The 27,785-nt window shown below is 38.0% G+C and overlaps 1 non-coding gene across 1 annotated transcript; it reads right to left on the bottom strand.

Moving 5' to 3' along the window:
- Positions 1 to 14,432: 14,432 nt before the first annotated feature.
- Positions 14,433 to 14,539, bottom strand: LOC127109826 (small nucleolar RNA R71). Its single transcript, XR_007797076.1, has one exon. It is a non-coding gene; the product is annotated as a small nucleolar RNA R71 (small nucleolar RNA).
- Positions 14,540 to 27,785: the final 13,246 nt, after the last annotated feature.

The following is a 27,785-nucleotide window of genomic DNA, read 5'->3' as shown; positions in this document are numbered from 1 at the left end:
TAATATTATTTCTAAGCCATTTTCTATCAAACACTTTTATCTTATAAATAACAGTATTCTTTTAATAAAATAATATTAAAATTTTATTTTAAATTAAAAAAAATTAATTTCATAATAAAAATATAATATTTATCATTAACCAATAATAAAATTGCATTAGTCATACAAATATATATTATTAATCACATATTATTTTGATAGATTATTAATCAACTTCACTACTTCATTAACCAATAAAATATATAATATTAATCAAATTCTGATATTAATTTATAATTTGATTTATAATATTAATGCCAAAACTTGATTAATATTATGTGTTTTATTTGTTAATGAAGTAGTGAATTTGGTTAATAAGATATCAAGAAAATATGTGGTTAATAACTTATATTTTTGTGGTTAATGCAATAATAAAATTGGTTAATAACAAATATTATATTTTTATTTTGAAATAAATTTTAAAAGAAATAGTTTTTATAAATATTTTTTATTTAAAATAAATCTTTAATATTATTTTATCAAAAGAAGCACTGTTCACCGTATTTATGTTTACCGTATAATTACGATGAACAATATTTGATGTAAGTAATGATATAAGAAATGAGTGTAAGAATAGTATTACTCATTTGTTATTAATAATTTCTCTCTCCTGTTTACCAATTAAAACAAAAAGCTTAGTTATTTAAATGGATAATATATATATATATATATATATATATATAATATATATATATATATATTATATATATATATATATATATATATATATATATATATATATATATATATATATATATATATATATATATATATATATATATATATATATATATATATATATATATATATATATATATATTTGAATGAAATAATTTTAAATAAATATTACATATATATAATATTTATTTAAAATATTATAATAATAAATATTTTAAAATATATATATATATATATATATATATATATATATATATATATAAGTTATTATTATTATTATTTTCAATTTAAGGGGTATCGATATAAAAATGTGTGATTAACTAATTTTATAACTTTATTAATCAATATTTTATATTTTATTAACCAATTTTATTTTACTAATAAAAATTATTATTAATATCGGAATGTTTATTAACCAATTTCATCACTTTATTAACTAACGTTTTTACATTTCATCACTTTATGCACTACTCACGAATATTGTTTATGGTTATTATTCACGTGCATGACACTGTTTATGATAATTATATTTCATAGTTTAATGTTAGAACTTGCTTAATATTATGTACTTTATTGGTTAATGTAGTATTTAAGTTGATTAATGAATTATAAGTAAAATAAATAGTTAATAACTTACATTTTTTGGTTAATGCTATAGTGACGTTGGTTAATGACACAATTTTATATTTGTAATATTAAATAAATTTTAAAAAATATTTTTTTTATAAAAAAACAATATTCAATTTAAAAAAATACTATTCACCATATTTATATAGTAAACACTATATACAGTTTAAGTATTAGTACCAAATTTAAGTGTAAGAATAACATTGCTCTTTATTTTAATATAAATGAATGACAACTCACAACAACCGCGCCCTAGAGAAATAATGAACCAAGGTGTGTGAAGGCTTTAAGAAATTAGAAAGCAAATCAACATCATGTACCATATTGTAAACAATTCAATGGTTCTGGATATATAAATTAAGACAATTAAGGCATTTCTTAATACATCTTATATATTATTAGAGATGTATCTTCAGACGCACCTTAAATACACACATCCTAAACCAATTCTAAATCATATCTTAGGAGTGTGGCTTTTTTAGATCCAGATATGCATCTTCGTAACCTGTCCGTAGATGCATCTCTATATCATACTAAAATAGATATAGAAGCAGAAAACCAGAAATTTGTATTTTGATAAAATAAAATTATCATTCATAACATAAAATCAACATTAAATAAGTGATGTTAACATAAAATCAAACATTATATTTCAATATTCAGGTGGACGTTTCAACATCTTCACAATATCTTCGATCGAATGAAGATTTTGAGCAAAAATGTTGATTGAGAATGAAAGGATTTTTGGAAAGGATTTGGAATGAAAAAGAATTACGAGTCTGTGATCATGCAGATGACTGTTTTATCAAAATCATATTTCCTTATTCCGGAGATGCATCTCCATAAATACCTGACATGCAAAGGTGACCGATATTTCAAAATTCTGCCCCAAATGTTTGAAGATGCATCTCCGAAATATGCACTACGCTGCTCAAATATCAATATATTTATTGAAAATACCCGGAGATGCATCTCCGGAATAAGATTTTGCTTTACTCTAGGGTGGCACTCATTTGATACGTCATACAAAAGATGGTGCAAGGGTGCATCCGGAGATGCATCTCCGAAATTTGAGGGGTATTTTGAGTTTTATATAGGGTGTTTTTCCACCTGATGGGATACAAAATTCCCAATAAATTATCCTGGACGACTGCAAGGCCTGTTAAGAAAGCCCAATAATAAGGATAAGTGATTTGTTATGGGAAAAATATATGATTCAATTTTTTCTCCAGGATACATAATTTCTCTCACGTAATCACCATGTTCCATCTCATAGAAATTATCGAACGGTTACCCGGATCTTGCTTATATGTAGTTGCCAACCATCTCTCTTATTCAAAGGAGAACGCACATAACTATCCAAGTATGATATATTCCCTATTCAAATTTCATTTCTCATTCTCTTACTGATTTTGTTAGAACAAGATTTTGGTTCTGCAATATATCTCTAAATTTTGATGATAACAAAGAATGAAACAATCTGGTACCCTAACAAATTTCTCTAAGTATGCAGGATTCTAAGGAAAGTTAAATATGATGAGAACAATATCTAACAACTAACGAAATCCAGAATAGCTAATCCAGCATTGAAGATATCATATATGACTTCAGACGAGAACTCTTCTGAATAAATTACATATAAAATCTATCATTAAATCTTACATATGAAGACTTTGAAGATGTTTACATCTAAAGAATCTGAAAACTGTACACCTGAAGATTCTGAAGACTTGCACACCCGAAGGCTCTGAAGACTTTATATTTGAAGACTCTGAAGACTTCACATCAGAAGACCTCCATCTGAAGATCGATCAAGATAACACTGAAGACTACCTATCAAACAACTATCTGAAGAAACAAGCTCTGCTCAAAGACTCTGAACTCCACTCACTCTAATTCACGCCAGATAAATCATCTGACCTATCAAAATCAAAAACTTAATCAAGAAGTATTATGAGTATGGTATGATTCTATATAAGGATAGTATTGACTATGCTCTAAGACTGCTATGGAAAGGACAATATAATTAATGTCATTAAGCCCCATAATTGGCAAGATATCTCCATCAATTTTCTCTCCAACGATATCATCTCCAAGCTCTATATAAAGGCCTCACTACCATCATATGAAAATACGAAGCTATCACACAAGAATTCTATAATACACCTTGAACAATATATTGAATACTTGTTATTGTAAAATGATGACACTGAAATTCACCGTATTTTCGACTCCGATTTCGCATGCATTTTAGTAGTTTTATTGTCATTTTGTTGTGTTATTACTATGATTATCTTTGTTTTCAGGTTTTTACTTTAATCGGAGCCCCGATCGAGAAAAGGACTGAAAAAGAGCTAAAAACCCTAAAATTCAGCATTTTGTACTTGTGGCTCCCACTGTGGCTGGCGCCATAGACCCTGTCATGACGTGTCCTAGCTCAACTTCCCTCAACTGCCACGTTCCCCACTACTTCCACTAAGGCGCCTCAGATTGGCCTTGTGGCGGGCGCCATGGCCTTGTGACGGGCACCACAAGAGGAAAAGTTTTCCCTCCCATTTTCAAGTTGAAGGGCATCCTTGTCATTTCCATCATTTTACTTTCCTATAAATAGAGACTCGAATTCACTTGTTTAGGCATCCAAACTTAGAGCAGAGGAAGATCCAACCTTAGAGCAGAGGAAGATCCAGAGCAAAATTAGTTTCACTTAGGCATATATTCAGTATTTTAAAGTGGTAATCGCTTCGCATTGGGGTGTTACCACAATTGTGTAATCGAGTTTTGTGATCGAGTCTGTAATCGAGTTTGGAGCACTTTGGAAGGAAGTTAATCCTGCCTTCATTTTCATTTCCGCTTTGCATTTTATTCAACCCTCCGATTGGAGAAGGTTTTTATTACTTTGCCTTTATCTATTTTATTTTCTCGCACTCGCACTTTACTTTATTTATTTCCCGCACTCGCTTTACTTTATTTATTTCCCGCACTCGCTTTACTTTATTTATTTCTCGCACTCGCTTTACTTTATTTATTTCTCGCACTCGCTTTACTTTATTTACTTTCCGCACTCGCACTACTTTTATTTACTTTCCGCACTCGCACTACTTTTATTTACTTTCTACACTCGCACTACTTTTATTTACTTTCCGCACTCGCACTACTTTTATTTAAATTAATGCACTTTTACTTTACTATGTCTAACTAAACCTATAAGGTTAGAATGTAAGGATCGTAATTGAACCGATAATCCGTACAATTGTTCGTAGAAACACTTAAGGGCTATTTTAACTTTCAACTTAACTTTTCCCGCACTTAATTTTCGTTGGGTAAGATCGAAAGCCGTCCAACGTCTATCTAAACTTAATTGTTTTTAACTATTTCAAAAACAGCGAAAGCGCTTTGTTTAGTTCATTAGGAGTTTTTAACTTAAGAAGAAAAGAGATTTTAAAACTATTTTCGGATGCGTTTATAAGTTTAGAGTCTAGTTCGTGAGAACCTCTTTTGGTTAAGAAATCCAGGTTAAAATACTTTTCAACTTAGTCAGGATACTATATTTCTTAAAAATAGGTTTACTACTCTAAGCAATGTGCGCCTTTTTATAAGTGACAATAAGAGGGTTTGATTAGGGAGTACAACTCGGTTCTGAATACGCGAAAGCGACAATTCCTGTTAAATTAGTTCTTTTCAAAGTAGGAAATGTAACACCCTTCTAATTGCCCCAAAATTTTATAATTTCAAATAACAATATATTCATCAGAGTAATTATGCCCCGAAGGGTGTCACACAACCATTTCACCACAATTATCAAAATGTCCTGTCATGCTCATTTATTAAATCAAAATAAGGTTCTTTTGCATAATTCGCAGCGGAATAAAATCCAACATCAATGTAAAGCATGTAACACGATACATGTAAATCATTCAACAACCAATACCAAATTAATTAAAAACACCCCCTCCCGATGTTACATCTATCAGAGCATGACCCATAAGAACTACTCTAGACTCCAAGCATTAGCTTCTACTCGATTCATTTCTCGTTACCTGAAAAATAGGTGTAAGGGTGAGTTCCTCAATCGATAAATAAGCATTATACAACATTATGTAATGTTAAGTAATTAACGCATTAAATCACCCTAATCATACTACGCATTCAGCAACAGCAATATCCGTTCCAACAACATACTTAACAGTAGATTCTTGACCACAATCAACATCAACAACACAACACCACACACATATAGTACTGGAATACATCCATTCATATTATGTGCCATACATTCATTATGCCATGAGACTCTACACATGCGGTACCGACTATTCTTGAACATATAGTTCAAGCTCACCGATCCCTCCGGATACGGCTACTAAGCTCATTAGTCCCACTCGTTGAGATCTAATGACTCACTCACTAATTCCTCACCATGGGAATTAGCTACAGCCCCGAAGGCTAGACTATGCACACTAATCATCTAGTATGCAAACATCAACGACAACTCCACAATGATTCACTCACTAATTCCTCACCATGGGAATTAGCTACAGCCCCGAAGGCTAGACTATGCACGCTAATCATCTAGCAATGCAGCATCAACAACAATTCACAACGGACATAAGCTCACACATATAAGCCATACAACAGTCCATTCACAACACAGGCATAATATATACATTCACATCACTATGCATGCCATCATACATCATCAACACATCATTATTATGCAATTCAATTAAACACAGTATTAGCACTCTCTACTAATACTTATACTGCTCACAACAGCGGGGTATAATTCCCTATCACATCGTATACCAACATAGGTCAGCTCTCAATTATGTACACCACATTGAATATCCAATTTTTCCACTCTGCTCAACTGGAGGGAGTCAGCGCGAAACTCCTTTGCGTCGACGCATGCAGTCGGCGCATGCCTCACGGGTCAGCGCACAAGTCCCTTGCGTCGACGCACGCAGTCGGCGCATGCCTCACGGGTCAGCGCACAAGTCCCTTGCGTCGACGCACGCAGTCGGCGCATGCCTCACGGGTCAGCGCACGCCGACCCTATGGTCGACCGCTCGCGCGCAGACTCAGATTTTCTGCATTATTCCAGGGTTCTGTCAGCTTACGCAGATCCGGTTTTTCCGGCCGTTTCCTCATCTGAAACCATCTCTAAACATAACAATTTGTTTTGGTAAATTGGTAGTACCGATTCAAGTTTTTGGTTGGGGTTCTTGCCCTAGTCTAACATTCAAGACTCACACAACTACCGATTAAATTTACAGATTTTACACAGTTTAACCAACATCAATTTCAGCATATACAGTTCCAATTAGGGCTAACTTAACGGCTTATCACTACCCACGACATATTATCCCATAATACCCATTAATCGACGATAAACCCCCCTTACCTGAGTTAATCCGGCGATTCTAAGCTTTAGCTTTTCCGTTCTTCAACCGTGCTCTTCAGTTTTTCTCTTGCCCTTTTTCCTCTTCTCTGCAGCTTCTCAACTTTTCACGTGAAAACCCTTCTGTTCCAAATGAGGCTCTTTTCTCTTATTTCCAACTTATATATTTTCCAAATAATAATAATAATAATAATAATCCAACAAATAATAGTAATAATAAAATTCCCAATTATTTAATTAAATTAATAAATAATTATTAACTCAATTTTAAATAATTATTTTATTATTATCGGGGTGTTACAACTCTCCCCCACTAAAAGAGTTTTCGTCCTCGAAAACATACCTCAAGCGAACAACTCTGGGTAAGATTCCTTCATCTTACTCTCCAGTTCCCAAGTCACGTTGCCACCTGCTGGCCCTCCCCAAGCTACCTTCACCAAGGCAATCTCTTTACCCCGCAACTGCTTCAACTCTCGATCCTCGATCCTCATAGGTGATGTTTCAACAGTCAGGTTATCTCTCACCTGTACATCATCTACTTGGATTACATGCGACGGATCATGAATATACCTCCTCAACTGAGACACATGAAAAACCTCATGCAAATTCGCAAGCGACGGCGGTAAAGCGACACGATAGGCTACCTCTCCTATCCTTTCTAAAATCTGATAAGGACCAATGAATCGAGGTGTCAACTTCTTTGACTTCAAAGCTCGACCAACGCCAGTTATCGGAGTAACACGAAGAAACACATGATCTCCCTCTTGGAACTTAAGTGACTTCCTCCTCTTGTCATGATAACTCTTCTGACGACTCTGAGCAATCCTCATCTTCTCCTGAATCATCTTAATCTTTTCTGTAGTCTGTTGAACAATCTCTGGTCCAACCACAACACTCTCACCGGACTCATACCAACATAAAGGTGTCCGACATCGCCTACCATACAAAGCTTCAAACGGTGCCATACCAATGCTCGAATGAAAACTATTGTTGTAGGTAAACTCAATCAAAGGCAAATAACAATCCCAAGCACCTCCTTTTTCCAAAACACAAGCCCTCAACAGATCCTCTAATGACTGAATCGTCCTCTCAGTCTGACCATCAGTCTGCGGATGATATGCAGAACTCAATCTCAGCTTAGTTCCCAACGCCCTCTGCAAACTTTCCCAGAACTTCGATGTAAATCTAGGATCTCTGTCCGAAACAATACTCGACGGAATACCATGCAAACTTACGATCTTCTCAATATACAACTCGGCTAATCTTTCTAACGGATAATCCATTCTGATCGGAATGAAATGAGCCGATTTCGTCAATCTGTCAACAATCACCCAAATAGCTTCAAAATTCTTACTCGTCCTCGGTAAACCAGAAACAAAATCCATACTGATACTATCCCACTTCCACTCTGGAATATCCAACGGTTGCATTAGCCCAGACGGCTTCTGATGCTCAATCTTTGACTTCTGACAAGTCAAACAGGAGTAAACAAAACTCGCAATTTCTCTTTTCATTCCCGGCCACCAAAATAACTTCTTCAAATCATGATACATCTTCGTAGCTCCCGGATGAATACTCAATCCACTACGATGTCCTTCCTCAAGAATACTCTTCTTAAGCTCAGTAACATCCGGAATACACACCCGATTACCAAATTTCAAAATACCATTCTCATCAACTCTGAATTCACCACCTTGGCCTTGATTCACTAGAGTCAACTTATCAACCAAAAGCATATCAGATTTCTGACCTTCTCCAATCTCATCCAGAATACCACTTGTTAACTTCAACATTCCCAATTTAACACTATTGTGAGTGCTCTCACACACCAAACTCAAATCTCTAAACTGTTCAATTAAATCCAATTCCTTAACCATTAACATAGACATATGTAATGATTTCCGACTCAATGCATCAGCCACTACGTTTGCTTTACCCGGATGGTAATTCAAACCAAAGTCATAATCCTTCAGAAACTCTAACCATCTCCTCTGTCTCATATTCAGCTCTTTCTGATCAAACAGATACTTTAAACTCTTATGGTCACTGAAAACTTCAAATCTTGACCCGTACAAATAATGTCTCCATAATTTCAGAACAAATACCACAGCTGCCAACTCTAAATCATGCGTCGGATAGTTCCTCTCATGAACCCTCAGCTGTCTCGAAGCATAAGCTATAACCTGCTTATTCTGCATCAACACACCACCCAAACCCAACAATGAAGCATCACAGTAAACCTCAAATGGTTCCGACGAACTCGGTAATATCAGAATAGGAGCAGTAGTCAACCTCCTCTTTAACTCTTGGAAACCTTCTTCACATTTTGAGTCCCAAACGAACGCTTGCCCCTTTCTGGTCAACATCGTCAACGGTAACGCCAACTTAGAAAATCCCTCAATGAACTTCCTATAATAACCGGCCAAACCAAGGAAACTTCGAATCTCAGCAACAGACTTAGGAGCTTCCCACTTAGATACCGCTTCTATCTTAGAAGGATCAACAGCAACACCACCTCTTGAAATCACATGACCAAGAAAACTAACCTCTTCTAACCAAAATTCACATTTAGAGAGTTTAGCAAACAACTTCTTTTCTCGTAGAACTCCTAAAACCAATCTCAAATGCTCAGAATGCTCTTCTTCAGATTTCGAATACACCAAAATGTCATCAATAAACACCACAACAAACTTGTCCAGGTACGGATGAAAAACCCTATTCATATACTCCATAAATACTCCAGGCGCATTAGTCACACCAAAAGGCATTACAGAATACTCATAATGTCCATACCTTGTTCTGAAAGCAGTCTTCTGAATATCCTCAGTCTTCACACGTATCTGATGATACCCAGATCTCAAGTCTATCTTGCTGAACACACTCGCACCAACCAACTGATCCATCAAATCATCAATCCTCGGCAAGGGATACCGATTCTTGATCGTCACTTTATTCAGTTGCCTGTAGTCCACACACAACCTCATAGTACCTTCCTTCTTCTTAACCAACAACACTGGTGCACCCCACGGTGATACACTCGGACGAATGAATTTCTTATCCAATAGATCTTCCAGCTGACTCTTCAATTCAGCTAACTCAATAGCAGACATACGATACGGAGCCATCGATATCGGTCTAGTACCAGGTACCAAATCAATCGAGAACTCAACTTCACGCTCTGGCGGCAATTCATTCACTTCTTCCGGAAATACATCAGGAAAGTCACACACCACTGCTAGATCACGAATCACCAGTTTATCTTTAGCCTCCAAAGTCGCTAACAGCATAAACAATTCTGCCCCATCTGCCACTTCCTCATTCACCTGCCTCGCTGATAGAAACAAACTCTTTTCTTCCTCAACTTCAGGAAATATCACAGTCTTATCAAAACAATTGATAGAAACCCGGTTAAACACCAACCAGTTCATACCCAAGATAACGTCAATCTGTACTAGAGGAAGACACACAAGGTCTATCCCAAAATCCCTACCAAAAATACTCAAAGGACAACTCAAACAAACTGAAGTAGTAGTCACTGAACCCTTCGCAGGAGTATCAATCACCATACTACCCAACATCTCAGATATCTCTAACTTAAGTTTCACAGCACAATCCAAGGATATAAAAGAATGAGTTGCACCTGTGTCAATAATAGCTACAAGAGGAAAGCCATTAATATAACACGTACCTCTGATCAAACGATCATCTGCAGAAGTCTCAGAACCTGATAGAGCAAAAACCTTGCCTCCTGACTGATTCTCCTTCTTCGGCTTAGGACACTGTGGACTGATATGACCCAACTCTCCACAGTTGAAACAAGTTACAGTCTTCAACCGACACTCTGCAGCCAAATGACCACCCTTGCCACACTTGAAACACTTCATCTCAGCACTGGTACACTCATGAACACGATGTCCAGCCCGACCACATCTATAACACTTAACAGGAGCACTAGAGTCTCCCCCACTAGGCCTCTTCATCCCACTCTGCTTCTGAAAACCTCTGCCAGCTGCATACGGTTTTCCACGATCCATCTGATTCTTACCCTTCCTATCAACCCTCTGCTGATAGCTCTCTGCTCTAGCCTTGGAATCCTGTTCAAAATTCTGCAACAGTCAACCAAGTCAGAAAACACTCTGATCCTCTGATATCCAATAGCTTGTTTGATCTCAGGACGCAACCCGTTCTCAAACTTCACACATTTCGAAAATTCTCCAGCAGCATCATTATAGGGAGTATAGTACTTTGACAGCTCGGTGAACTTCGCAGCATACTCAGTAACAGTCCGGTTACCCTGCTTCAATTCCAAGAATTCTATCTCTTTCTTTCCTCTGACATCCTCGGGAAAATACTTCCTCAGAAATCTCTCTCTGAACACAGCCCAAGTAATCTCAGCATTCCCAGCGGATTCCAACTCAGTGCGGGTAGCAACCCACCAATCATCAGCTTCCTCTGACAGCATATGCGTACCGAACCTGACCTTCTGGTTATCAGCACACTCAGTTACTCTGAAGATCCTCTCTATCTCCTTCAACCACTTCTGAGCGCCATCTGGATCGTATGCTCCCTTGAACATTGGAGGATTGTTCTTCTGGAACTCACTCAACTGACGAGCAGTTCCCATTCCCATAACATTTGGATTCCCTCCAAGTACTCCAGCTAGCATACCCAGAGCCTCAGCAATCGCAGCATCGTCTCTACCTCTTCCAGCCATCTCTATTCTGAAACCCAAACAAACTAAAACAATAAGTACTGATAGGGTTACACAACACCTATCCCGTACAGGGGAAACAGAATAACTACGACTCGACTCGACCGACTATGCTCTGATACCACTAATGTAACACCCTTCTAATTGCCCCAAAATTTTATAATTTCAAATAACAATATATTCATCAGAGTAATTATGCCCCGAAGGGTGTCACACAACCATTTCACCACAATTATCAAAATGTCCTGTCATGCTCATTTATTAAATCAAAATAAGGTTCTTTTGCATAATTCGCAGCGGAATAAAATCCAACATCAATGTAAAGCATGTAACACGATACATGTAAATCATTCAACAACCAATACCAAATTAATTAAAAACACCCCCTCCCGATGTTACATCTATCAGAGCATGACCCATAAGAACTACTCTAGACTCCAAGCATTAGCTTCTACTCGATTCATTTCTCGTTACCTGAAAAATAGGTGTAAGGGTGAGTTCCTCAATCGATAAATAAGCATTATACAACATTATGTAATGTTAAGTAATTAACGCATTAAATCACCCTAATCATACTACGCATTCAGCAACAGCAATATCCGTTCCAACAACATACTTAACAGTAGATTCTTGACCACAATCAACATCAACAACACAACACCACACACATATAGTACTGGAATACATCCATTCATATTATGTGCCATACATTCATTATGCCATGAGACTCTACACATGCGGTACCGACTATTCTTGAACATATAGTTCAAGCTCACCGATCCCTCCGGATACGGCTACTAAGCTCATTAGTCCCACTCGTTGAGATCTAATGACTCACTCACTAATTCCTCACCATGGGAATTAGCTACAGCCCCGAAGGCTAGACTATGCACACTAATCATCTAGTATGCAAACATCAACGACAACTCCACAATGATTCACTCACTAATTCCTCACCATGGGAATTAGCTACAGCCCCGAAGGCTAGACTATGCACGCTAATCATCTAGCAATGCAGCATCAACAACAATTCACAACGGACATAAGCTCACACATATAAGCCATACAACAGTCCATTCACAACACAGGCATAATATATACATTCACATCACTATGCATGCCATCATACATCATCAACACATCATTATTATGCAATTCAATTAAACACAGTATTAGCACTCTCTACTAATACTTATACTGCTCACAACAGCGGGGTATAATTCCCTATCACATCGTATACCAACATAGGTCAGCTCTCAATTATGTACACCACATTGAATATCCAATTTTTCCACTCTGCTCAACTGGAGGGAGTCAGCGCGAAACTCCTTTGCGTCGACGCATGCAGTCGGCGCATGCCTCACGGGTCAGCGCACAAGTCCCTTGCGTCGACGCACGCAGTCGGCGCATGCCTCACGGGTCAGCGCACAAGTCCCTTGCGTCGACGCACGCAGTCGGCGCATGCCTCACGGGTCAGCGCACGCCGACCCTATGGTCGACCGCTCGCGCGCAGACTCAGATTTTCTGCATTATTCCAGGGTTCTGTCAGCTTACGCAGATCCGGTTTTTCCGGCCGTTTCCTCATCTGAAACCATCTCTAAACATAACAATTTGTTTTGGTAAATTGGTAGTACCGATTCAAGTTTTTGGTTGGGGTTCTTGCCCTAGTCTAACATTCAAGACTCACACAACTACCGATTAAATTTACAGATTTTACACAGTTTAACCAACATCAATTTCAGCATATACAGTTCCAATTAGGGCTAACTTAACGGCTTATCACTACCCACGACATATTATCCCATAATACCCATTAATCGACGATAAACCCCCCTTACCTGAGTTAATCCGGCGATTCTAAGCTTTAGCTTTTCCGTTCTTCAACCGTGCTCTTCAGTTTTTCTCTTGCCCTTTTTCCTCTTCTCTGCAGCTTCTCAACTTTTCACGTGAAAACCCTTCTGTTCCAAATGAGGCTCTTTTCTCTTATTTCCAACTTATATATTTTCCAAATAATAATAATAATAATAATAATCCAACAAATAATAGTAATAATAAAATTCCCAATTATTTAATTAAATTAATAAATAATTATTAACTCAATTTTAAATAATTATTTTATTATTATCGGGGTGTTACAGGAAACACTACCCATAAGTAGTTCTATTAGCAAGTACTTGGATTATTAATTGATTATGTGAATTACATTCGAGCCTGTTTTTATTAATTGAAATTTATTTAATACTTTACGTTTTATTGCACACTCTAAAAACCCCTATTTTGATTACTTAAGATAAACACCATAACAATAGATAACGATAGATTGAAACTTGGTCTCTGTGGATTCGACAATCTTTTATATTACTCTGACGCGTTCGTATACTTGCGAAAAGCACGCATCAAGTTTTTGGCGCCGTTGCCGAGGATCAATTTCGTCAAATTTCATTACCCTGTTGTTATATCGTTTAGACTTAGGTTAGTACCCGCCGGTTAATGCGAAGAACTCGCAGCACCAGAAGTTTAAGCTTAGTATACCCTCTGGCGGAACCTGAACGTTACGCTCGCGCATGTTTATTCTTTCATAGAATTAGGAGAGCTATGGCCGAAGATCAAAACCAAAGACCTCTTAAGTATTTCGCTCAACCATCCAACGAAGAACCTAGTTCTAGTATAGTAAACCCAACTATCCCAGCTAATAATTTCGAACTTAAACCATCCCTGTTGCAACTAGTGCAACAGAGACAATTCGCAGGTCTCGCTACTGAGAACCCAAACCAACATTTAAAAATCTTTCTTCAATTAGCAAACACTTTTAAAACCAATGGAGCTTCTCCTGAGGCGATCCGTTTAAGATTATTCCCTTTTTCCCTCAGAGATAAAACCCTATCGTGGTTAGATTCCTTTCCACCAAATTCCATTACGACTTGGGATAACCTTAGAAGAGTATTCCTTGCAAGATACTTTCCCCCGAGTAAGACCGCCGTTCTTCGAAACCATATAACTAGATTTACCCAGAACCAAGGAGAATCGTTGTTCGAAGCTTGGGAGAGATATAAAGAGTTGTTAAGAGCATGCCCACATCATGGTTTAGAAAATTGGTTAATCATTCAGACCTTCTATAATGGACTTCACTATAACACTAAGATGACCATCGATGCTGCCGCAGGCGGTGCTCTGATGAATAAACCTTATCCTGAAGCTAGTGCCCTCATCGAAGATATGGCTCAAAACCATCAATCATGGGGAGTCGAACGAGCGAAAGTTGAGAAGAAGGAAGCCCAAGGAGGAGTGCATGAACTAAGCTCTATAGACATGATGCAAGCTAAAATGGACGCATTAGCCCTCAAAGTAGAGCATATGTGCATAAACCCGAATACTGTAGCCGCAGTTTCATCGGATTGTGAGATATGTGGAACCAAAGGACACCAATCTGCAGAATGCAGTCTATTAAACGAAACCCACTCTGAGCAAGTGAACTACACCCAAGGGAACCCATATTCGAATACCTATAACCCTGGATGGAGGAATCATCTGAACTTCTCCTATAAGAACAATAACCCTATCCAAAATAATGCACCTCCGAGACCAGGTTACCAAGCCCCAAGACCAAATCAACCTATGCAACCTGTACCACCAAAGCCGAGCCTTGAGAAAATTATGGAAAATTTTATCACTGCTCAAACTCAACAAAACAAAGAGTTCATGAACCAGAACATTCACGTTAATGAACTGATTACCCAGTTAGGAACCAAGGTTGACCAAATAGTTACTCACACCAAGATGCTTGAAACCCAGATCTCTCAGGTAGCTTTAAACCAAGCCCCCCAAACCACACCTGGAGGACAGTTCCCTTGACAACCTCAATAGAATCCGAGAGGGCAAGCCAATGCCATTACCCTACGAAGTGGGAACGCTTATGATGAGCCACCAAACCCAAGATTGAGTGAACCCGAAACTTCTAAGGAATATACCAAACCCCCAGACGAAGTAAAGGAACCAGAGGAATCTGAAAACCAGGAAGGTCAAGAAAAAGGAGAAGAACCTAAAGATAAAACTTATGTACCACCCCCGCCATATAAACCACCTATACCATATCCGCAAAGACTAAAACAAACCCAGATCAACAACCAGTATCAGAAATTTATTAAAGTTATAGAAAAACTTCACGTAGAAATCCCTTTCACAGAAGCCATCACCCAAATACCTTCTTATGTAAAGTTTCTCAAAGACATCCTTACCAACAAACGTAGACTTGACGATCCGAAACCCTTGGAATGTAATTCCATTTCCGAGAATAAATTAGCCAAAAAAGATAAAGATCCTGGAAATTTCTCCATTCCTTGTCTTTTGGGAAGTCATGTCATCGAAAAAGCTTTTCTAGACTTAGGAGCTAGTGTGAACTTAATGCCTTTAGCGGTTTGTGAGAGGTTAAGCTTAGGAGAATTACAACCTACTAAGATGTCACTTCAGTTAGCCGATAGATCTGTTAAGTATCCGATAGGCATTTTAGAAGATGTCCCTGTTAGGATAGGTCAGTTATTTATCCCTACTGATTTTATTGTCATGAACATCAAAGAGGACAATGATATACCAATCCTTTTAGGTAGACCATTCTTATCAACTGCAGGAGCCATAATAGATGTCAAGAGAGGAAAGTTGACCTTTGAGGTAGGTGACGAGAAAATAGAATTTATACTTTCGAAATTTCTTATGGCACCTGTGATGGGAGACGCGTGTTATGCCTTAGATATCATTGATGAGTGCGTTAGGGAATTAGAATAAGAAGAAATCATAAAAACAATTAAGTTACCATCAACCCCCATAATGGAAGATGATGACTTTAGAAAACCCTACATCGATGATAACCTTTACGAATGTTTATCCCTTACCCCATATCCTATGCCATGCCCTAAGAAACCAACCTTAGAACTTAAGGAACTGCCTAAGAACCTGAGATATGAGTTACTCGATGAAGAGATGAACCGTCCAGTTATAGTCAGTGCTGCCTTGAGCCAAGAGGAAACGAACCAACTTTTAGACGTTTTACGAAGATATCCCTCAGCCTTAGGATATAATATCTCTGACCTGAAAGGTATAAGCCCATCCGTATGCATGCATCAGATTTCGCTCGAAGAAGATTCCAAACCCTCCAGAGAACATCAGAGAAGAATAAACCATATAATGAGTGATGTTGTTAAAAAGGAAGTTCTTAAGTTACTTGAGGCAGGTATAATATACCAGATCTCGGATAGTAACTGGGTGAGCCCTGTGCATGTAGTACCTAAAAAGGGAGGCATCACAGTCGTGCAAAACGATAAAGGCGAACATGTAGCAAAACCTTTAGAAGGAGGATGACGGATGTGTATAGATTATAGAAAGTTAAATAAAGCAACCAGGAAGGATCATTTCCCTTTACCGTTTATAGACCAGATGTTGGAGCGTCTAGCCAGACACTCTTACTTCTGCTATTTAGATGGATACTCTGGATTCTTCCAAATACCTATCCACCCCAAAGATCAAGAAAAAACTACCTTTACATGCCCTTATGGAACTTTTGCCTACAGACGAATGCCATTCGACCTCTGTAATGCCCCAGCCACTTTCCAACGCTGCATGATGTCAATCTCTGCAGATTACCTAGATGGTATCATGGAAGTGTTTATGGACGATTTCTCAGTTTGCGGATTTGATTTCCACAATTGTCTTGCTAACCTTGAGAAAATCCTAGAGAGATGCGTGGAGGTGAACCTCGTGCTAAATTGGGAAAAATGTCATTTCATGGTGACCGAAGGAATTGTTTTAGGACATATAGTTTCCGAAAAAGGTATAGAGGTATATAGAGCTAAATAGAAGTTATAGAAAACCTAAAACCCCCAAAAACTATCAGAGAAGTCCGAAGCTTTCTTGGACACGCTGGATTCTACCGGCGTTTTATCAAGGACTTCTCCAAAATAACTAAACCTTTAACTAGACTTTTAATGAAAGCTGCTGAATTCATTTTAGATGGAAAATGTAATGACGCATTTAATCTTTTAAAACAAGCATTAGTATCAGCACCCATTATGAAACCACCTGATTGGTCATAACCTTTTGAAATAATGTGCGATGCTAGTGATTATGCGGTTGGAGCCGTTCTAGGACAAAGGAAAGATAAAAAATTACATGCCATTTATTATGCCCGTAGAACCCTAGACGCTGCCCAACTTAACTACGCAACAACTGAAAAAGAGTTACTCGCTGTAGTTTTCGCTATAGACAAATTTAGCTCTTATCTAGTAGGAGCCAAAATTATAGTTTACACCGATCATGCTGCCATTCGTTACCTATTAAGCAAAAAAGATGCCAAGCCCAGGTTACTCCGATGGATTCTGTTACTACAAGAATTTGATTTAGATATAAGAGATAAAAAGGCACTGAAAATGTAGTGGTCGATCACCTTTCTAGGCTAGAACATCTAAAACCAGATTTAGTACCCATAAATGATGATTTTGCCTATGATAGATTGATAGCTAGACTAGAAACCATTGAAGATGATAACCTAGGCACTCATGAGCACTTCCAAAATTCCTTAGCAGTAAGTAACGTACTATGGTATGCAGACATTGTTAATTACTTAGCTGCTGATATCGTACCCCCTGATCTTGACTACCACCGCAAAAAGAAGTTCTTCAACGATGTGAGAAACTTCTATTGGGACGAACCGCTCCTTTTCAAAAGGGGTAAAGATGGCATTTTTCGTTGTTGCGTTCCAGAAGAAGAGGTAAATAGTGTAATAGAGCATTGTCATTCTGCACCCTATGGTGGACATGCGAGCACCTCTAAGACATACGCCAAGATTCTTCAAGCTAGCCTATTCTGGCCTACCATGTGGCGTGATGTCTACGCTTGCATTGTCAAATGTGATAGATGCCAACGCACTGGAAACATTTCAGGGCGTGACAAAATGCCTCTAAGAAACATTCAGGAAGTAGAACTCTTCGACGTATGGGGTATAGATTTCATAGGACCTTTCCCACCATCCTTAGGAAAAAGATATATCTTAGTAGCTGTAGACTACGTATCTAAGTGGATTGAAGCCATAGCTGCACCCACAAACGATACTAGGGTAGTGATCAAGCTATTTAAAAACTATATATTCCCTAGATTTGGAATACCACGTTTAGTCATAAGCGATGGAGGATCACACTTCATATCGAGAATATTTGATAAAATTTTAAGAAAATATGGAGTTAGGCATAGAGTAGCAACACCATATCACCCACAGACTAGTGGCCAAGTAGAAGTATCCAACAGGGAGATAAAACAAATCCTAGAGAAAACAGTTTCAATATCTAGGAGAGACTGGTCTCAGAAGCTTCAAGAAGCACTATGGGCCTATAGAACCGCTTTCAAAACCCCTATAGGAACAACTCCCTACCAACTAGTCTATGGAAAATCTTGTCACTTACCGTTCGAATTAGAGCATAAGGCCTATTGGGCCATTAAAACTTTGAATTTAGACTACCTGACCGCCGGAGAAAAGCGTATCCTTGATATTCATAAACTAGAAGAACTTAGGCAATCTGCCTACGAGAATGCAAAAATATACAAAGAGAGAACAAAAGCCTGGCACGACAAAAGAATAGTAAAGAAAAACTTCAATATAGGCGACCCTATTCTCCTTTTTAACTCTAGGTTACGACTCTTCCCTGGGAAGCTACGCTCAAGATGGACTGGCCCTTTCGAAGTATCCAAGATTCTGAGATCTGGAGCCGTAGAAATCAAGAACGAAACCTGTAGCCCATTCATTGTAAATGGACAAAGACTGAAGCTCTACGAAGGAGGAGACATTCCAGCATACTACTCAAGCCACACTCTGGTTGATCCACCAATTCCTACTACTACAGGTGTATAAATTCTGATAGTCAAGCTAATGACGTTAAACAAGCGCTGCGTGGGAGGCAACCCATGGTTTTTCATTTTACTTTTACGCATTTATTTAATTTAATTTAATTTTATTTTCACCGAGACTAAATATTTAAATGGTTTGTATTTTCAGGATCCCTTCCTAACTTTTACAGGATGCAGAACTTCGACGATATGCACGTGGCCTATAGAGATGATGCTCAAAGAGAGCGCTACATTGCTCTTTATCAGCGCCCTATGGCGCCCACACATTATCCAGATCAGCACTGCATGGAAGCACTGGGCATTGAGCCAAGTATCCGATTTCTGAGCCACCAGCTCCACTGGGACGAGTTCGCCGACGATCTAACTAACACCTACAGGAACTTGACATTGGAGTTCCTCAGTTCATTTGACTATGACCCTTACTCTGTGTAGCGGTGTATTCGTCACTTTATGATTTATTGATTAAATCAAAAGCAAAGCATACAAAGATAGAGTCGCCACCACACTTTTATTTATCCAAAGGAATGGCTAAAAAGCGAACAAAAAGCCTAAGAAGTTTTACACATAGAAAACTAATGAAAAGATCAGAGATCTGGGTAAGGGGTTAATTACGCAATGGGAAGGTGTTAGGCACCCAAAACGTCCTAGGTACTCCTAGGGAGCCCTTTTCACAACTTGTTGTATGAAATGTTATTTGTTTATGAAATATTTATTGTGCAAACATGATTGAGGGGATGAGAAAAGAATATACAATTTTTATTGTTTTTGTGTTTGAACGGATGAACCCGTTGCCTACGTACCTTTCCATGGAAGGTAAGGATCAAAACGCCGTAGTTCGGCTAAAAGATTTCCAAAAGTAAGTGAGTGGATTGATTTTAAACAAAAGCCCTAAGGTCTTTCATTATCCACGGGAGAAAACTCAACCTATAAAACAACAAGTCCACCATGTGAGAATAGCTTCGACATACTAGAGGGGTTAACCCTGTTTTCAGTATGGAAGTCTTACAGTTCGATCACTAAGGACAAAAGGCGAGATTAACATCAACCACTAAGATAATTGAGATCTATGGCTAATGTATGAAAACTTGATCAAGAAGTGGACTTAGGCCACAAAAGCAATTGAGTGAGTGAAATTAACTGGTTATGAGTATTCACAAAATATGGTCAAAGTATGATTAAGATTCAATTCAGAAAGAAGTATTGTGAAAGTGGAGTTTGAAAATCAGAGGCTTAAGGCCTAAGTTTCTAATTTGAAAAAAAAACAGATGAAAATGTCTGCACAATAGTCTTTTGGTTTTTGGGTTAACATGCAAATGGAGGTTTAAAGAAACAAAAGATGGGAGGGTGAGGAAGCAAAACTTCTTAGATGTTCACCTCTTGAGATCATATGTAGATGATTCAAGTGATTCCTTTGGAAAAGGCAACACAAAGCAAAAAGCAAATAGAGCAAGATGGATACCAGATGCCAATCTATGGACTTATACTAGTCTCACAAAGCAAAGGAACGAGGATACCAGATGCCAATCAATGGACTTATACTAGTCTCACAAAGCAAAGGAACAAGGATACCAGATGCCAATCAATGGACTTATACTAGTCTCACAAAGCAAAGGAACAAGGATACCAGATGCCAATCAATGGACTTATACTAGTCTCCTACCATATCACAGGAAACAACTGCCAATTGATGGACTTATGCTTGCCTCCTCAATGGTCACAACAAAAATGTTACAAAGTGATGAACAATGTTTATGAAATGATATACAAGTAATGATGATAAATGCACAAAGGTACACTCAAGCAAATATGCACAGATGAATCAAGTAAGCAAACAAACAAGTCAATTAGCACACACTATACACAATCAATTAGGCTCAAGCAAGGTTAGGCTTTACAGCCAACTGGAATGGGGTGTTTTGAGCTCTTAACCCAAACATTGAGAGTTAGGGTGAAGCAGATGAAATGGAGATGAGGGGTGTGCCTCATAGCTCTTATCCCTGGTCAGGGAGAGCTTTGATCAATGGAAAGTGTGGGAGTTCAGAAAGTTGGAACTCTTCTCCACAAATGATTGACTCTATAAGATCTTGGGTTCTTATTCACCATGCATCAACACATTGTGTGAGCAAGGTGAATAACACACTGAGTAGCAGGAGATGGATTACACATCTCTTTTATCTGCCAATTGCCTCTAAAGAGGACTTAACCTGCTTGGCACAAAATTAAACAAGCACAAACATTGCCTCTTAAGGAGGGCTTCAGACAGGTGCCTGCCAAAGTAACATGACAGGTCTTCCAGACTACATGAAGATTAGGGATTATACCTAAGTGGTTAAGCAACCAAGCAAAGCAAAGTTCTAATGAACTTAAAGCAACTTAGGTACCTGTGGAAACAACTAAACAAATCAGTACAATGCTCAGACAAACAGACAACAGTCAATAAGCAACAGACAATCCCAATGTACAAAATGTGTAAGCCATAAGGCAAACTCAAATGAGTTAGCATCAACCTACAAAACACACAAGTGTTAGTAATCAAAAGCAAACATCAATACTCAAATGATGAAGCATCATCAACTAAAGAACTTGGATGCTTAAACCTGAAATCAAAGCTCACATGTAAGCAACAAACCACTAGGTCAAAGCCTAGGGTCAAAGATGGAGAAAAAAAATTCAAAACAGGGACTGAAATTTAACACAAAGCAACTTCAAGCACATATTGGCGTATCCCAAAAGGGCTCTCATCAAAATCAATCATCAAATGCATTTCATGATCAAAAGAAGTCCAAGGCAATTTCAAAGTTCATATGTGATCATTATGAATGAAAAATTCAAATCAAAATAGAAATGATTCAAATAAATCTGGAAAACTTCATGCATTTTCAAGACATCTAACATGATCAACATACAAAAAATCAGAAGCATCCAAAATCATTTAGCATAGAAATTAAATGGTACAAGTTGGACAATCAAAGGTGTGACACAAATTGTCACACCAAGTTAACACAAGCATAAAACAGAAATGGTAATTGAGAAAAATGTCAAACCAAGACCAAAATGTCCAGCAATGTGTCTAGAATCAACATGCAAAATTTCACATTCATTGGATTAAAAACAAGCATTTCACAAAGGGATAAGCAAGGCAAGGTCACAAATGGATACATGCTCACATAACCTAGCACCAAATAAAATCCAGCCATGCACAATTTTGGAAATTATCATGATAAAAAACTAGATAGAACAAGGATCAAGATGCAAAAAATTGGAGATGAATTGATGCATTTTTCAAATAGTTATGATTTTTCTAAGTTGAGGAAAAAATTAAAAATGGAAATAAGCATGGCATTTGAAAATAAGGAGGGAAAGGCAAAAATCATGAAGCATTTGAAATAATCCCCTCGCTGGGAATCGAAGCCAGTAAGGATTTGAATGTTGGCGCGCGCCAGGTGCTAAAACGCACCGTTTCATTAATGATTGGGACGTCCAGTCACCAGTCAGCGCCCAGTCAAACAATGTGGATCAATGAAACTGCAAACAAGGCGAAAACGTGGACCAGTACATGACAAACCCTAGCACAGCGTGGACAAAACCAGGAAAAGCGTGGCCAATGCGTAAAACCGTTGCTGAATCATGAACTTCATCTTCTTCATGAGGAAGAAGGTGAAGATTGCAAGAACATTCATGCGTTTTTCCAGAATTCTCAGCAATTGTCCAGAAAATTACAAACAGCATACCAAATTAATCTTCATGCAACATAGAACATGGATCAAGCAAAATCTAAGCATAAAACATCATGAATAGAGAGAATTGATCAAAATCATTTCAACATGTCAAATTTCAATCTCACATATCTTGCTCAAAAACGCACCAAATCACATGATTCTTTCACCAGAATTACCAGGAGAACAAGATATACAATAATATGTACATGGATTTCAAAATTAAAAGGTTCAAATTATGACCTCTTGAAGTGCAGAACCTTTGAATTCACACGATCCACAGCTTGTACTGGTCCAAATCTACTCCACAATACTTGAAATGAAGTTTGATGAAGCAATTGAAGCTTGAAAGGTACTAGGTCTAGCTCAAAACAGAAATTCCATTCTCATCTTCATGAACTTCCACCACTTGATTCTTGCACGAATTCAACAAAACAGCACTTGATCTACACTAAATCCAAGCTAGGGAACAAGAATATGAAGTCAAAATGCAATGCTATTTGGAAGAAAATTGAATTATGAATGAGAGAAAAATTTGAAGTGAGAGAGAATTTGGATCTTGAAATGTGAAAAAATGATTAACCTCCCTCAATTCTGTTAGGGTTTAGGTATTTATATGAAGCCCTAATCACTTTGCTAATCCATAATTAACTTGGTTAATGATAATAAGGTGTTTTGCCTAAAATCCAAATTTGCATGGTGCATGTACCATTTACACGTGAACAGCACCAATTGCTTCATCATTTTCACTTAAAATCATTTTTTTAAAACCAATGGCAATGGTAGAAAGTCCATACAATGCACCGTTTTTGAATTTTGCAATTTCCCTCCAAAAAAGGCATGGATTAACAAGTGATTATGTGATGAGATTTTATGTAATGTGATGCATGATTTGGAAATTAGAGGTCAAGAGGAGAATATTGCAAAAATAACCACTCATTTTGGAGCTTTGAATCAAAAGATATGACCATTTGAAGTCCCATGCATATTTGGCAATGATTTGATCATATCTCCTCAACCACACTTCATATGCTCATGATCTTGGATATTTTGGAAATGGGAGAGAAAGATCTACAACTTTCATGTTTAACAAAATTTCATTTGAAGCTTTTTTGATGATGTAATATTGAGTTGAAGTTGGTCCAAAACCCTTCCATTTTTGGAAAGTTCAAATTATGGGTCACTTTCTATTTTGGGAAATTTTTGAATGGACCTCAAATTATTCAATGTGAGTGTTTGAAATGTCAAATGAGACTTGTTTGAACATGAATGAAGTATTTCTAGTCACTTCCCACCTCCAAATCCACAGTTGACTTTGCAGTTGACTTTCCAGGTCTTCAGATGACTTGGAAATGTTTTGATGAGATTCAAGCCTCTACCACTTGGGATTTTGCTTCAAAATGACATCATAATTCATATGAACTCTTGTGAATGATTGTGGGGTCCAAATCTCAAGAATGACCACCATCTATTGCTCAATGAATGCCTTTGATGCCTTGACCTGTTATTACTTCATCTGCAAGACAAAGGTTATATGACATATTTTTGTACTTTTGGTTAGTGATTAAAAGAAAAGCAATGACATATAGATGCAAGGAATGCTTGGTGATCAAGAACCACTCAAAAGAGGATATCCCACCCACAAGGAGGAAACAAGGTGTCCAATGATCCTTGAGGCAATGCAATGATATGATATGATGCCATGAGGGATCTTAGGGACAAAATTAGGGTCTTACAGATGCCCCTATTTAAGGTCATCCTAGCCGGAGAAGTGAAGGTTAAAATCTTCATCTCGACGTGGTAGAATGGGCTTAAATAACAATAATGAGACAAATTTTGGTCCTTGAGAGACCTCATGATGCGAATGTATGAGTGCAAAACAAACTATCTCTGTGGGGAATATGAGTCCACAAAGAAGAAAAGACGATCCATCAGAGTAATACACTCACCAGGAACAGAGACTCTAACAGGACTCTCATGGGGATAAGAAAAGAAATGCGTGAGCAGGACACGACTCTGAATTAGGGGAAACTGACACGGCGTGAGCAGGACACGACTGGACTGGAGACCTTACTGGGGAGGAAAGAGTTCCAAAGGAAGACACATCCATTGGAAAAACTCAAGCTGACTCAAACTATCCACAAAGGACACTTCGGATGAAAATCCGGCCTCAGAATGGGGAAAAGAGCTAACAAGACAACTCTGCCTGTACAGCACAAAACGAATTATAACCACAATTCCGCTGGGGAAATCTAACGAAGACTTTCCAGGGGAAGCCAAAGGATGGGATGTTACCGGTTAGTGAGTAACATGCTCGGGAAGAATGAATATCTAAGACCTGTGTACGGGTGAGAGATATCAATCGACCAAATCATCTGAGGAAAACCTGAAAGAGGTATACTTCAACTCAGGGAAATCTGACTCCGCAAGGGACCAAAGTCATAATAGGGAGCAGACAGGAAGGAACACCAAGGATACCAGGTTGTAGGCATATAACAGGTGACCGACCAAGGCGTGAATTGGTGTGTGTTCCAAAACACTCATCATCCTGAAGAAAGCTAGAAAAGCAAACTTGTTTATAGGATGGATATTCGATTCTGTAAAGAATGCAAATCTTACTCAGTTGGGGAAACAAACAAAGGATTCAACTAAAGAGTGCATGAGATATATTATCTATAGCCGTCAAAACGTAGATAATATACTCGCATGGAAGATTATCCATAACCGGGTTGTAGGTTGTTAAAGGATAAAATCAACCGAAATCGTGAATTGGTTTGTGTTCCAAAACACTCATCATCCTGAAGAAAGCTAGAAAAGCAGACTTGTTTATAGGATGGACATTCGATTCCACAAGGAATACGAATCTTACTCTGCTGGAGAAAACAATCAAAAGATTGACCAAAGAGCGCATGAGATATATTATCTATAGCCGTCAATACGTAGATAATAACCTCGCATGGAAGATTATCCATAACCGGGTTGTAGGTTGTTAAAGGATAAATCAACCGAAAAGAGAGACAATCGTTACCAACAACAGTAGGGTAGACGAAAGATGACTCACTGGGGATAAATTGCAAGCATCCGGCAATTATCCATGAGGAAGGGGTGAATATTCGGTTCTGCAAAGGGACAACGAATCTTACTCGACTGGAGAAACACGAAAGGCTTCGACCGAAGAGTGCATGAGATATATTATCTATAGCCGTCAAAACGTAGATAATAACCTCGCATGGAAGATTATCCATAACCGAGTTGTAGGTTGTTAAAGGATAAATCAACCGAAAAGAAAGGCATCGGGATACCACACTGGGTATTTAATGATGACCGATCAAAAGGAGCAACAGACATTACCAACAAAAAGGTAAATGAAAGAAGACTCACTGGGAATACATTGATGAAAGTCAATGATCCAAGGAACACAATCACTGGCAAACGGTGAAAGGACCTGATGGGGATAAAATTGCTTACTCAGAGCAATTACCCAGAAGAGAGAGGGAAAATCAACATCAAATACTGGATGCAGATAACCACAAAGAGGGGATTACATCTACCAAATACTGGGTAGAAAACCACAGAAGAGTAACTGTCATCGGTTGGGATGAACAACAAAGTTAACTCTGCTAGGGGAGAAAATAGGGTTTTTAACTACCGGTTAGTAGGTAATAAACCACACAAATAGGACTTACGACTGTCGGTTTGTAGGCAGAAAGCCAAGAGTTCCACTGAGGATAAGATGAATGAGCGCATGTTAGTAAGCAGTTATTCATTTATACCACAGGGAAGCACGAGAGACAGTTGAAGAAGGCCGATTTAGGATCAAACCAAAAAGGCGAACTGAATCAAGACTCGTCCTAATGAGGATAGAACTCAAAAGGAAAACCCGTCCCATTATGTGTGTTGGGAGGGAACGGAAACAACCGTCATCCACGAGGATGTATCTCAGTGGGGAAATGGCAGGAAAGGATAAACACTTTCTGCTTAAGGGCTGACTCTATATTGAGAGATTAGACACCCGACATCCGCTTGTGGAGATCTACTGGGGAGATCTATATCACCATTAGCAGGAGACAACAAACAAAAGATATATGGCAAAAATGCAACATGAATATCTGTATGTTTATGATTATGCATGAATATGCGTGATTTATGTTTGATGAATGCTGACAAAATAGACATTTCTAACACAAACAGGCCCAGGGAACAAACGCCCGGGACTACACCACCAGAGGAAAATCCAAGAAATCCAACTGGAAAGCCAATCTGCTGGAGATCGGAATGCTAAAAAGCAAAGATCTGCGAGGAAGCAAGAGATCAAAGATATTAAAGAAATCATAAAATCTCTGAGTGATGAATCAACAATCCACCCTACTGGGGAACAGAAGTTCACAACAGGCAGAAACTGCCACGAAAGTAACTCTGTTGGAGATGTAGAGAAATCATGAGACTTCTGCAAGAGATTATCATTCTCAAATGAGAAAAAGGAGCTCACTGCACAGGTGAAAACTTTTACAAAACAGACCACTCAAGTAGAATCTGGCCGCGCAAGCAACTCTACTGGGGATACTGTTAGCGACTCCATTGGGGAACAACCCACTGAGGGAGAAAAGATCACACAAGTAGATTCTGCCACACAAGCCACTCTACTGGGGATCAAAACATCAGGAAATCACCCAATCTCTGCCAGGGAGGAATCGACATATATACAATCCACCATGCCACCAATCTACTG

Source organism: Lathyrus oleraceus, chromosome 7, assembly GCF_024323335.1.
Source record: "Lathyrus oleraceus cultivar Zhongwan6 chromosome 7, CAAS_Psat_ZW6_1.0, whole genome shotgun sequence".
NCBI lineage: Eukaryota > Viridiplantae > Streptophyta > Magnoliopsida > Fabales > Fabaceae > Lathyrus > Lathyrus oleraceus.
The sequence above is the reverse complement of the archived record's forward strand: the minus strand, read 5'-3'. Positions and strand labels throughout refer to the sequence as shown.